General features: G+C 32.9%; 1 protein-coding gene across 1 annotated transcript in view; it reads right to left on the bottom strand.

Annotated features, from left to right (window-relative positions):
• The window catches only part of SPEF2 (sperm flagellar 2), a 544,154-nt gene that overhangs the window by 89,484 nt on the left and 441,963 nt on the right, over positions 1-12,707 (bottom strand). The window lies entirely within an intron of this gene.

Consider the following 12,707-nt stretch of genomic DNA (forward strand, 5'->3'; position numbering starts at 1 on the left):
CAGTTTGCACTCTCCCCCACCAAGATATGCACAAAGGATTCCATTGCTCACACATTTCTGACACTTTTTGTAATAAATTTTTTTCATTGATTATCATAGTTTCTTCTATAGTTTTTGTAATCCAAATTCCTAAGTATTTTAATCCTTCCTCTTTCCAAATAAAAGAAAATGAGTCAAATAAACTTTTTGTACAATGTACGTTGAGTGGAAGTACTTCTGATTTATTCCAGTTTATTTTATATCCTGAAAATTTTCCAAATCTTTCAATCAGTTCGAGTAGCTTTGGAATGGTTGTTTCCGGATTTCTCAAATAAAGTAATATATCATCCGCATATGCTGATAATTTATATTCTCTATCTGAATGTGGAATACCCTGTATCTCCTTTATCTGTTCTATAGCTAATAACAAGGGTTCTAAAACGATATCAAAAAGCAAAGGAGATAGTGGGCATCCTTGTCTAACCCCTCTTTGTAGAATAAATTTTTCTGAAAAATCATTATTAATATATAATCTAGCAACAGGGGAGTTATACAATGCCTTTATTATTTGTATAAAACCGGATCCTATACCAAACCATTCCATTGTCTGAAACATGAAGGACCATTCCACTCTATCAAAAGCTTTTTCCGCATCTAATGAAATAGAGAATGCTGGGTCATTGATGGATTTTGTCAAATATAACATGTGATGTGCCAATCTAGTATTATGAGACGAATGTCTTTGAGCAACAAAACCTGTTTGATGCATATCAATAATGAAAGGGAGAGCTTTAGCCAATCTTAATGCTATTGCCTTAGTTAAAATTTTTCCATCCACATTTATTAAAGAAATAGGTCTATAGTTTGATACCAAAGTAGGATCTTTATTTGGCTTAGGTAAAACTATAGTTATTGATTCAGCCATAGTACCTGTAATACAACCTTTATTTAGTTGTTTCTGATATAATTTTAATAAATAGGGCATTATGATGTTTTGGAATGATTTATAAAACTCTACTGTATAACCATCTCCACCTGGAGCTGATCCAACTCTGAGGGACTTCAATGCTGTACCTAACTCTTTTAAGGATATTGGTTCTTCTAAACTTCGTTTTATATGTTCAGGAATCTTTGGTCCATTTATTAACTTTAAAAATTCTATACCATCTTTTTCCTTTTCTGAATAGGGCTCGGAAGAATACAAATCTTTATAGAATTTTAAAAATTGTTTTATTATGGGATTAGTTTGAGATAACATTTCTTTATTTTCATTTTGAATTGCAATTATTTTTGTTTTTTTCCTTTTTGCTTTGAGATAATTTGCAAGCAATCTTCCCGCCTTATTCGAATTTCCATAATACAGAGCTTGTTGTACAAATAAATCTTTTCTAATGATTTTTGAAGAAATTTCATTATATTTACCTTTAGCTTTTAACAATTCTTGTTGTGTCAAATAATCCCATTTTTCAATTAATTTTGATTCTAGAGACTTTATTAATTTTTCTAATTCTATAAATTGTTGTTTTTCTTTTTTTATTTTCATTGCTGAATAAGAAATAATTTGTCCTCTAGTATATGCTTTAAACGCATCCCATAAAGTCTCTATGGAAATTTCTTCTGTATCATTAATTTGAAAATATTCTTCTATTTTTTTTATAAGATTTGTACAAAAGTCATTATCTGCAAGCAATGTATTATTCAATTTCCATATAGGTCTGTTTATATTTTGATCTATTATTTTAATTTCAATCCACACTCCACCATGATCAGATAATACAATTGGATCAATGACAGCCTGTGTGACTTGATGTACTAATTGATTAGAAACAAAAATATAATCTATTCTAGAAAAAGAATTATGGACTTGTGAACAAAACGAAAATTCCCGACCATCAAAATGAAGTATACGCCAAATATCCTTTAAATCACAAGATTGCACCAAATTGTCAAGACCTAATGATTTTATAAATCTTCTCGGGCTTTTATCTATCAATGGATCCATCACAGCATTGAAATCTCCTGCCACTATTAAATTTGAAGTAGCCAGTGGAAGAATCAACTGTTGCAGAGTTTTAAAAAATTCATTTTGATTTGAATTAGGGGCATATATATTGAAAAGCGTCATGGTGGTATTTCCCATGTCCATTTCTATATATATCCATCTTCCTAAAGGATCAGCTGCCTTAAACTTAAATGAAGCGGAACATTTTTTATTTATTAATATTGCAACTCCAGCTTTTTTTTCCTATTGCTGCAGAAAAGTAACATTGCTTGACCCAATCACCTTTTAGCTTTATGGATTCATTATTTGATAAATGGGTCTCTTGTATGCAGCATATATCAGCGTTTTGCCTTTTCAAAAATAATAATGCCTTTTTTCTTTTAATCGGGTGATTTAGACCATTAACATTTAAAGAGATTATTTTAAGATCCATTTAATTTTAATGTAATATGTATTATAACAATCCCATCTGCAATGTTTTTTATGAACTTCATTTTCCCATAAATAAGATAGTTTGAGGAATTATCTATTTTACCCCTACTCTTAAAATTTAATACCCTCCCATTCCCTCCCTTCCCACCCCATTTGTATACGATCACTTGGAAACACAACATAGATCAGGTTTAACATTACTCCATTACAAGCTAAAAAATAAATTATAGTTTTATACTTATTACTCCATGCTAATAACATAGTATAATATATCTTTATACTAATATTTGTTATATTTATTTTCTCTTTTATTCATTTTCAGAAATATATATATATATATATATTTTTTTTCCCCTTATAATTCTTACCTTTCTTTATTTTACAAAAAATTACTCAAAAACAGAATAGAGCAAAGAAATGATTCTAATCTACGGGATTTTAACAGAGTTTCATATAATTCAATCAAGCCTGACTAAAAGCTTAGTTCCTAAGAACTTAAAGGCATTACTAAAAACTTAAAAGCCTAGAAAGTGTTTATTACATATTTATTATTATTCTGGATTCCTAAAATTGCAATATATCAATTGTCAGGTTAGTCAAAGTATCTATTAACCCATTTTTAAGTAAATAAATAAATTCAGTTTAAGTATATAGTGAAAGTCATTGGTAAATAAATATCCAATAAAATGCAATATCTTTCTTTCAAAATTATATGTGTAAAGTATGAGAAGGATGAGAATAAAATAGATGAGAAAAAGATATAGAAGAAATACAACATTTGAAGACAATTTTTTTTTTTTTTTTAAAGTACTTCTATAATAAACTTAACGTTCTTCACTATCTTTGTCAGGGAACATGCCAAGAATGCATAACAGTTAGCTCAGTGTATCAGCTGGGAATGGTTACAAGCTTGTTTGCACATATGGCAAACATAAAGGAAGGGCTCAGCTGTTCTCCTCCAACTGGGTGGGAATTAACTTTCTGCTTCTTTTACTAATATAATTGTAGTCATTATGTTCCACATCTTAGCGTCTGGGTCTTCCGGGATATTCATAGGAGCAGGGCAGATTCAGTTTGTAATTTACTCATGTGTTGGTAGCCTTCTATTCAGGATTTTTTTTTTTTTTTAATGAGACACTTCCCAATCGACTACAAGTTTTCACGCAGGTTGCACTACTGTTTGTACTTCCTGTTGACACGCAGATCCCTTCCTCTACTCAGCAACTCAGCAAACATAGTATCTCTAGTGTTCCACCTTTCTCCATTTCTCTCCGTGAGCATATAATCCATGCTGCAAGAGGATATCTTTCAAAAAGCTCCTCCATCTCGTCCCTTCAGCTGCATATATATTGAATTCTCCAGGTAGATCAATGTTCTTTTTTTTTTTTCCCTCCACAACATTCTGTTACTGACATGTTTGCATTCTTTTCAAGTTGTTCCATTTTCCTGTTATTTGCTTTTTTAAAAAAATTTCTAGCATTCTAAACAGTTTTTACTGTTTTTTAATGTTTAGATTATTTTGTATATAATAAATCAAAGTGAAAAGTTATTAATGTCTTCTTGTTATATTAAATACTTTAAAATATTCCCAAAGTTTCTTTTTAAGATGTCATTGGTTGTTCAAATGTTTCTTTTTTTTTTTTATATTATTTTTTATTTTCAAATTTTACAGAAAGTGTACAACATATTTAAATACAATTGATGAATATACAATATCACTTTTATATCTAATACATCATGTTCTAAATATATTTTTCTCCCTCTCCCTCCCCCCACCCTTCTATTACTTTTCAATCATATATTACATATTATATATCATATTATATCATATTATGTATACATTATTTTCACTACCTCCCCTCTATGTGTGTCACTAAAAAATTATTAAAAAGAAGAAAAGAAGAAGAAAAATTCTATTGTTTATTCATTGCAATATTTTGTCAATGGCCCCCATATTTTTATAAATTTAATATATGTCCCTCTTTGTATTGCTATTGCTCTTTCCATTTTGAATATATGACAAATTGTATTCCACCAAAATGTATAATTTAGGTTATTATAATTCTTCCAGTTATTGGTTATATGCTGAATGGCAACTCCTGTCATAATTAATAAAAGCTTGTTATTTTCTGGTGAAATTTGACTTTTTTTCCTCATCATCATTCCAAATAATACTGTATCATATGATATTGAAATATGATTTTCCATCAATTTATTAATTTGTGGCCAAATTGAATTCCAAAAAGTTTTAATGTAGGGACAATGATATAATAAGTGATCTAATGTCCCTGGTTCCAGATTACAGTGCCAGCATTTATTGGACTTAGAACTGTCTAATTTTTGCAAACGTGTAGGGGTCCAAAAAGCTCTATGTAATAAAAAGAACCAAGTTTGTCTCATAGATGCTGACACTGTACATCTTATTCTCCAAGACCAAATTAGTGGCCATTGAGATGCATTAATTTGATGCTTAATCTCAATGCTCCAAATATCTCTTAGACCATTTTTTGGTTTTTTATTCAAATATCCAGATATTAATTTATACCACAATGCGGCTTGATGTCCTAGGAAGTCTGCTTGAAAACATAAGAACTTTAAACTATATTGATTATTTAAAGTTTTCCATTCAGGGAACCCAACCTGAATGGCCTGCTTCAATTGCAACCATTTAAAACTTTGTGTTTTATTAAGACCAAATCTATGTTGCAATTGTGAAAAATCCAGCAGTTTACCTTCTGAAATAACATCGTCTAGAGATCTAATGCCTGCAATAATCCAGTTCTTCCAAAGGATTTGAGCTCCGCCAATTTTGATCTTGGAGTTTATCCATATAGATTGATTAGTTGATTTGTTTATTGGGATAGGTGTTAATTTATCAATAAACCTCAACGTTTTCCAAGTATCCATTAATATTTTATTTTCTCTGTATCTTCTAGGTATGTTAATACTTGGCAAATGAACTAAATTTAGGGGAAACATAAGAGGCCATTCTAAATATAACCAATCCGGTGCATTATCCATAAGTTCTGGGAGGATCCAATACATACCCTGACGTAGAATATAGGCTTGATGGTACCTATAGAAATTTGGAAAATTTACCCCTCCCTCCTTAATTGATTTTTGCAAAGTTACTAAAGCTATTCTAGGTGTTTTACCAAGCCAAAGAAATTTTGTTAAAATGCTATTAAGCTTTTTATAAAAGGACCCCTGAAAATAAATAGGTATCATACTCATTTGGTAGCAAACTACAGGTAACATCATCATTTTAATAGTTTGAACTCTTCCCCACCAGGAAATATGTAATGGGTTCCATTGCTCACATAACTCCGTAACTTTTTTTAATACATATTTTTCATTCTCTTTTACAGTATCTTCAATTGTATTTTTAACTTGAATGCCAAGATATTTAAATCCTTCTTCTTTCCATATGAATGGAAAAGTGTCAAATAATCCTTTTACACAATGAATATTTAAAGGTATAATTTCTGATTTATTCCAATTAATTTTATAACCTGAAAATTTGCCAAACTTATCAATTAATTCCAATAAAGAAGATAAGGTAGACTCTGGATTTCTCAAATAAAGTAAAATATCGTCAGCATAAGCCGAAATTTTATATTCCATATCTGAATATGGAATACCTTGTATCTCCCTCGTTTGCTGTATTGCTAACAATAAGGGTTCTAATACAACATCAAATAACAAAGGAGATAAAGGACAACCCTGTCTAACTCCCCTTCGCAATTGAAATCCATCAGATATCATATTATTAATATTTAATCTTGCAATCGGGAAGCTATACAAAGTTTTTACCATTTGTATAAATCCAGAACCTATACCAAACCATTCTAAAGCCTGATACATAAAATTCCATTCTACCCTATCAAACGCTTTTTCTGCATCCAATGAAACTGTAAAAGTCGGTTCATCCATTTTTTTTTGATAAATTTAACATATGAAACAATAATCTAGAGTTATTAGAGGAATGTCTTTTAGCAACGAAACCCGTTTGATGCATATCTATAATATGTGGGAGAGCTTTGGCTAATCTCAAAGCCAAAATTTTCGCCAAAAGTTTATTATCCACATTTATCAAAGATATAGGCCTGTAGTTTGAAACCATAGTAGGATCTTTATTTGGCTTAGGCAAAACAATTATTATTGATTCAGCCATAGTACCTTTAATATTACCTTTTATAAGTTGTGTCTGATATAAATTTAGTAAATATGGGGAAAGGACATTTTGAAATGTTTTGTAAAATTCTACTGTATATCCATCACCACCTGGAGCGGATCCAACTCTAAGAGATCTCAATGCTGTTTCTATTTCTTTTAATGATATAGGTTCATCTAAACTCCGTTTTATATGATCAGGGATCTTAGGTCCATTAATAAAATCTAAAAAATTTTTACCATCTTTTTGTCTCTCAAAATAAGGCTCGGAAGAATACAGGTCCTTATAGAATTTCAGAAATTGTTTTAAAATTATATTTGTTTGATTTGTTATTATGCCATTATCATCTTTTATTCCATTTATATTAGTTCTTCTTTTTTTTGCTTTAAGATAATTTGCCAATAATCTTCCCGCCTTATTAGAATTTCCATAATACACTGTTTGCTTGGAAAACAAATCTCTTCTTATCATTTTTGAAGTTAATTCATTATATTTACCTTTTGCTTTCAAAAGAGCTTGCAAAACTTCATATTCCCATTTACTTACCAATTTAGCTTCTAATATTTTTATTTCTTTTTCTAATTCTATATATTGTATTTTAATCTGTTTCCTAATAAAAGCTGAATATGATATAATATTACCCCTCATAGTTGCTTTAAATGCATCCCATACATTCTCAATAGATGTATCCTCTACTAAATTTATTTGAAAGAAATCGTTAATTTGTGTTTTAAAATTTTCCAAAAATTTGTCATCCACAAGCAATGCATTATCAAATCTCCAAAGAGGTCTATTATTCTCTACTTGATCTAATTGTAATTCTATCCATACTCCCGCATGATCCGATATAATAATAGGATCTATGGAAGCTTTAATCACCTGTTGCACTTTATTTGTTGAAACAAAAATATAATCTATTCTTGAAAATGATTTATGAACCTGTGAACAAAATGAAAATTCCTGATCATTAAAATGAAGAATACGCCATATATCCTTCAAATCACATGATTGAACCAAATTATCTAAACCTAAAGATTTTATACTTTTACCTGGTTTTTTATCTAATAATGGATCCATTACAGCATTAAAATCTCCAGCCACCACTAAATTAGAAGTAGCCAGTGGTAATAACATATTTTGTAATTTTTTAAAAAATTCTGATTGATTCGAATTAGGGGCATATATATTAAACAACATCAGGGCATTATTTCCCATACCTATATCAATATGTATCCATCTTCCATGTGGATCTGAATTTATTACCTTAATATTGGCCATACATTTTTTATTTATAAGAATTGCTACCCCTGCTTTTTTACCCTCTGCTGGAGCAAAAAAACATTCTTTTACCCACCCACCCGTTAGTTTCTGTGATTCCTTTATATTAAGATGGGTCTCTTGCAGACAGTAAATATCCGCATTTTGCTTTTTTAAAAATGCTAATACTTTTTTCCTTTTAATTACATGATTCAGGCCATTGACATTAATAGAATATATCTTAAAAGACATTATATATTCTAATATTTATCATTATAATCTTCTTTCCTTCTTCCTTCATATTTAAAATCCAAAAAATATTCTCAATGACACACATATTTACCCCTAAAGTATCCAATCCCTTACTAATCTTTTTTTTAATCATTGTAATAATTCTCATCTTTTTCCCTCCCTTTCCCACCCAATATAATGACTGCTTAAGAACACACATTGGAACAGCAATCCGAACATTCCCCTCCCCCTAGGCAACCAATATTTAATCATTATCCCCTTCTATCTATCTATATTAATCTTTACTATCTTTAATCATTTTTTATGTCTTAACATTTCATTAATGTATCTTTATTCTTTCATCAATTTTAATTTATATTTTCTAGTATTATAGTTTACATCTTACATTTATATTTTAAACATATATTTAATATGGTATTGATATTTTTCCTATATCTTATATTTTTCTCTTTATATTTTTATTATCTTTTCTTTAGTTCATGTTTTCCTTTCTTCAGTATTTCAATGTCTCATATTTTTATAATTTTTCACAATGTGATCGAAACCAATTTTGATGTTTTTTATTAAAATGTCATAGGTTCTGATTTTGAAAGAAAATCTTTTAGTTTTTCTGGATCTTCAAAATACAAAGATTTGTCTCCAGATGACACTCTCATTTTTGCCGGATAATATAATCCGTATTTATATCCCTTTTCTTTTAGTTGAGGTCTCATGTCTAATAGTTTCTTTCTTTTATTTGCTGTGTTTTTTGCAAAATCCGGCAAAAGCCATATTCTGGAACCTTTGAAGTTTAGATTTTTGTCTTTCTTGGCAGCATTTAATATTTCTAATGCTTGTTGGTATCTAAGCATTTTGAATATTAGTGGTCTTGGCCTGCCTTGATTTTCTACATTTTTTACTGGAATCCTATGAGCCCTTTCTATTTCCAGTGGTTGTTTTAAATCTAGTTGTAGTATTTTTGGAATTAAGTTTTCTAGAAAATGTTTAACATTTTTCCCTTCTAAATTTTCTTGTATTCCAAAAAGTTTAATGTTTTTCCTTCTTCCTCGATTCTCATAGTCTTCCAGTTGATCTTTCAATTTATTCAATTCCAGACTGTCATTTTTGCATCTGTTTGCTTCACCTTCTATGGTCTCCATTTTAGATTCTAATACAGTTGTTCTTTTATTATTAACTTCCATTTGTCTGTGGATGTTCAATATTTCTTCCTTCATTTCAGACATATTGGTTATAGTTTCCTTAAGCATTTGTTTAATTTGTCTTAATTCTTCCATAACTTCTGCTTTACTCAAAATGTCAGGTTCTTCAGCAGGAAGTGGGATCTTGCTTGGTGTTATTTGATCTTGTTTCTGTCTTTTTGCAGACGTACCAGCCTCATTTTTGTTTTGTCTGGTACTTGCCATGTTGTTGTTTTCTTTTTCTTGGGTTTTACTTTCTTTATATTTATTAGGAGACACAATAGTCTCTTTCAGTCACAATTCCCAGTAATCTTTCTTGTTTCAGTTTTTTACACAGTTACAGCTTTGACAGCACTAGTTTTAGAACGGCATTGAAACTTTCCTTTTTCCTCCTTTGGCCAATTCAATTTTTTCTTTTTTTTTTTTTTCTTTTATCAGCCTGCCCTCACTGCCTCTCTGTATCAGTCCAGAGAAAAGCCAATAAGAAAAAACAATTATCTTCCCCTCAGCCTTTTTTCAGTGTCAGCAGTTTTTTCATCTGTTTCCTCTGGTTTGTTCACACACTTCAATATCTCGCCGCTTGTCTCTTTCCTTTCAAATTTTCCATTGATACCAGTAGCACTATCAAATTGTCTCCGTTGATGAATGAATCTTTTTTTCCTTTTTTTTTGTCTGTTATCTGCCCCAATGCCGATCCAGCGCTGAGGGAAAACAAACAAGAAGACTGGCTTCAGGCAAAAGATCAGTTAATCACTCAGGGCTCCGTTTCAGCGCTAAACTGGAAATGGCTGCCTCAAACCGCCACACTTAGGAATTCAACTGACAACGTCCACACATTGGGAGTCGGTCTCTCTTTTACTTTTTTAACGTTAGTTAGTATTTTCCCCTTTAAACAACTTTCCTCACAGTTACAGCTTTGACAGCATTAATTTTAAAACTGCATTGAAACTTCCTTTTTCTTCCGTTAGCCAATTCAATTCTTTATCAGCCTTCCCTCACTGTCTCTCCACATCAGCACAGAGACAAGCCGGTAGAATCAGCAATTTATCTTTCCTTAGCCCCTCTTCTCTTCAGTGTCAGGCCCCCTCAATTCATTTCCTCTGGTGTGTACATACTTTAATATCTTGCCGCTCTGAGAAAGCTGCAAACCTTCGTCAAGTCAAATCTTCAACAGCCTTCTCTCAATACCTCAACATTGGGAAAAGTCGGCAAACAATATAAACTCACTGTCTTTTCACTTTTATGACCTCCGGTACCATCAGATTGTCTTCGTTAAGATTTCCTTTCCCTTTTTGTATGTTATCTGCCCCGATGTCGCGCCGATCCAGCGCCGAGGGAAAACAGTCAAAGGATCAATCAATTAATCTCTCAGGGCTCCGACTCAGCGCTTCAAACCGCCACAGCCCAGGAAGCCAACTGATAATGGTCTCACACTGGGATCAGTCCCTTTTTCAATGTTAGTCAGTTTAAATTTTTTTTAACAGCTCTCCTCACTATCGTGCCGTATCACCACACAGAAAAACCGGTAAAAAATAGTAGCCTTACTTATCTCCTTCCCTTCAGATCTTTTCTGCGATTTTTCAAATTGTCTTCTTTTATATATATTTAAGTTTTATCATTCAGCAATTGATTTCTTAAAAAATCAAGTTGAAAGGGGAATTTTTATTAATTTGTTGCCTATTGTTCAAATGTTTCAAGGTATTCTGCTAGTTTTTTAGAATCATTAAAATTTTATGTTTTATTTCCTAATGTTACCTTCATCACCGCTGGGTAGAGTAATCCATATCTTGCCCCTAGTGCTCGTAGTTGAGGTCTTAAATCAAGTAGTTGTTTTCTTTTTTGAGCAGTTTCTCTAGCAAAGTCTGGCACAATATGTATCCGTGCATCTTGACATCTTAGGTTTTTATTTCTAGATCCAGAATCTTGTTTCCCATACTTCGAGCATTAGTACACAGCATACTGCTTTCCAGACATTGCCCTCTTTTCCCATCCGTGTAGAGCAGGGGTGCCCACACTTTTTGGGTTTGCGAACTACTTTTAAAATGACCAAGTCAAAATGATCTACCAACAATAAAAAATTTTTTAAAAAAACACAAAGCACATTGAAAGACAGAGAAAATGTTAATTATCTTTCATATTCCAGGGTTTTTTCCAAGAGGTCAGGGCAGATGACTCTATGCAATGTCACCTCAGTAACAACTATACAAAAATAGACAAATATACCCCCTCCCTTTTTACTAAACCGCGATAGCAGTTTTTAGCACAGGGAACTGCGCTGAATGCCCCACACTGCTCTCGACACTCATAGGCTCCCTGCGCTAAAAACCGCTATTGTGGTTTGGTAAAAGGGAGCCATAGTGCAAAATATAGACAGCAGATATAAATTCTCAAAACGGACACATTGTGATCACTAAATTGAAAATAAAATAATTTTTCTTGCCTTTGTTGTCTGGTGATTTCATAAGTCTCTGATTGCATTCTTCTGACTGTGCATTCAATATTTCTTCCCTTCTTTCAGCCTGATGTATGTTTCCAGACCTCATTCCCTCCACCAACTTTTTCTTCCTCCTTCCCTGCCCACTAAATTGAAAATAAAATCACTTTCTTCTTCTGACTGTGCATCCAATATTTCTTTCCTTCTTTCAGCCTCCTATATGCTTCTTCTCCTCCAGACCTCATTCTCTCCCCCAACATTTTCTTTCTTTCTCCCTGTTCCCTTCTTTCTTTGTCTCCCTGCCTCCCTTTCTTTCTCTCTCTCCCCATGCCCCCTTTCTTTCTGTCTCCCTGCCCTCCTCCAAGCCACTAGGTTTGCCGCCACCGCCGCAATCGGGGAGCAGGCCCCCAAGCCACCACCGCCCCAAGCTCTCCCTGCAGAAGTGTCGCGCTGACCAGAATGCCGCTCCCTGACATCAATTCTGACATCGGAGAGGAAGTTTCCGGCCAGCCCGGCAGCAATTGGCTGGCCCAGAACTTTCTCTCTGACATCAGAATTGACATCAGGGAGAGGAATACTGGTCGGTCCGACGCTTCTGCAGGGAGAGCTTGGGGTGCTGATGGGGGACGTTGGGGAGAGGAAGGCTGATCGGCCCAGTAGATCAGGATGGCAACATAAATCTATCACGGAACCCGGGATGGGCATCGCGATCGACTCGTGTTGCCTTCCCGATCTACCGGTTGATCGCAATCGACGTATTGGGCACCCCTGGTGTAGAGGTATTCAGTGATTTACTCACCTGAGGGCTTTGATCACCTTGCCCCTTCACTTCTTGTTTAAAGCCCTCTTCAGTAGATTAGCCAGCCTGCTGCTGAAGACACTTCTTCCCTTCTTTGATAGATACACACCATCTCTGCTCAGCAGCCCTTGGAAAATCATCCCATGGTCCAGGTAGCCAAAATGCTCTCAACGACACCATCCACGTAGCCATGCATTCAT

Source organism: Geotrypetes seraphini, chromosome 1 (genome assembly GCF_902459505.1).
Source record: "Geotrypetes seraphini chromosome 1, aGeoSer1.1, whole genome shotgun sequence".
NCBI classification, from domain to species: Eukaryota; Metazoa; Chordata; class Amphibia; order Gymnophiona; family Dermophiidae; genus Geotrypetes; species Geotrypetes seraphini.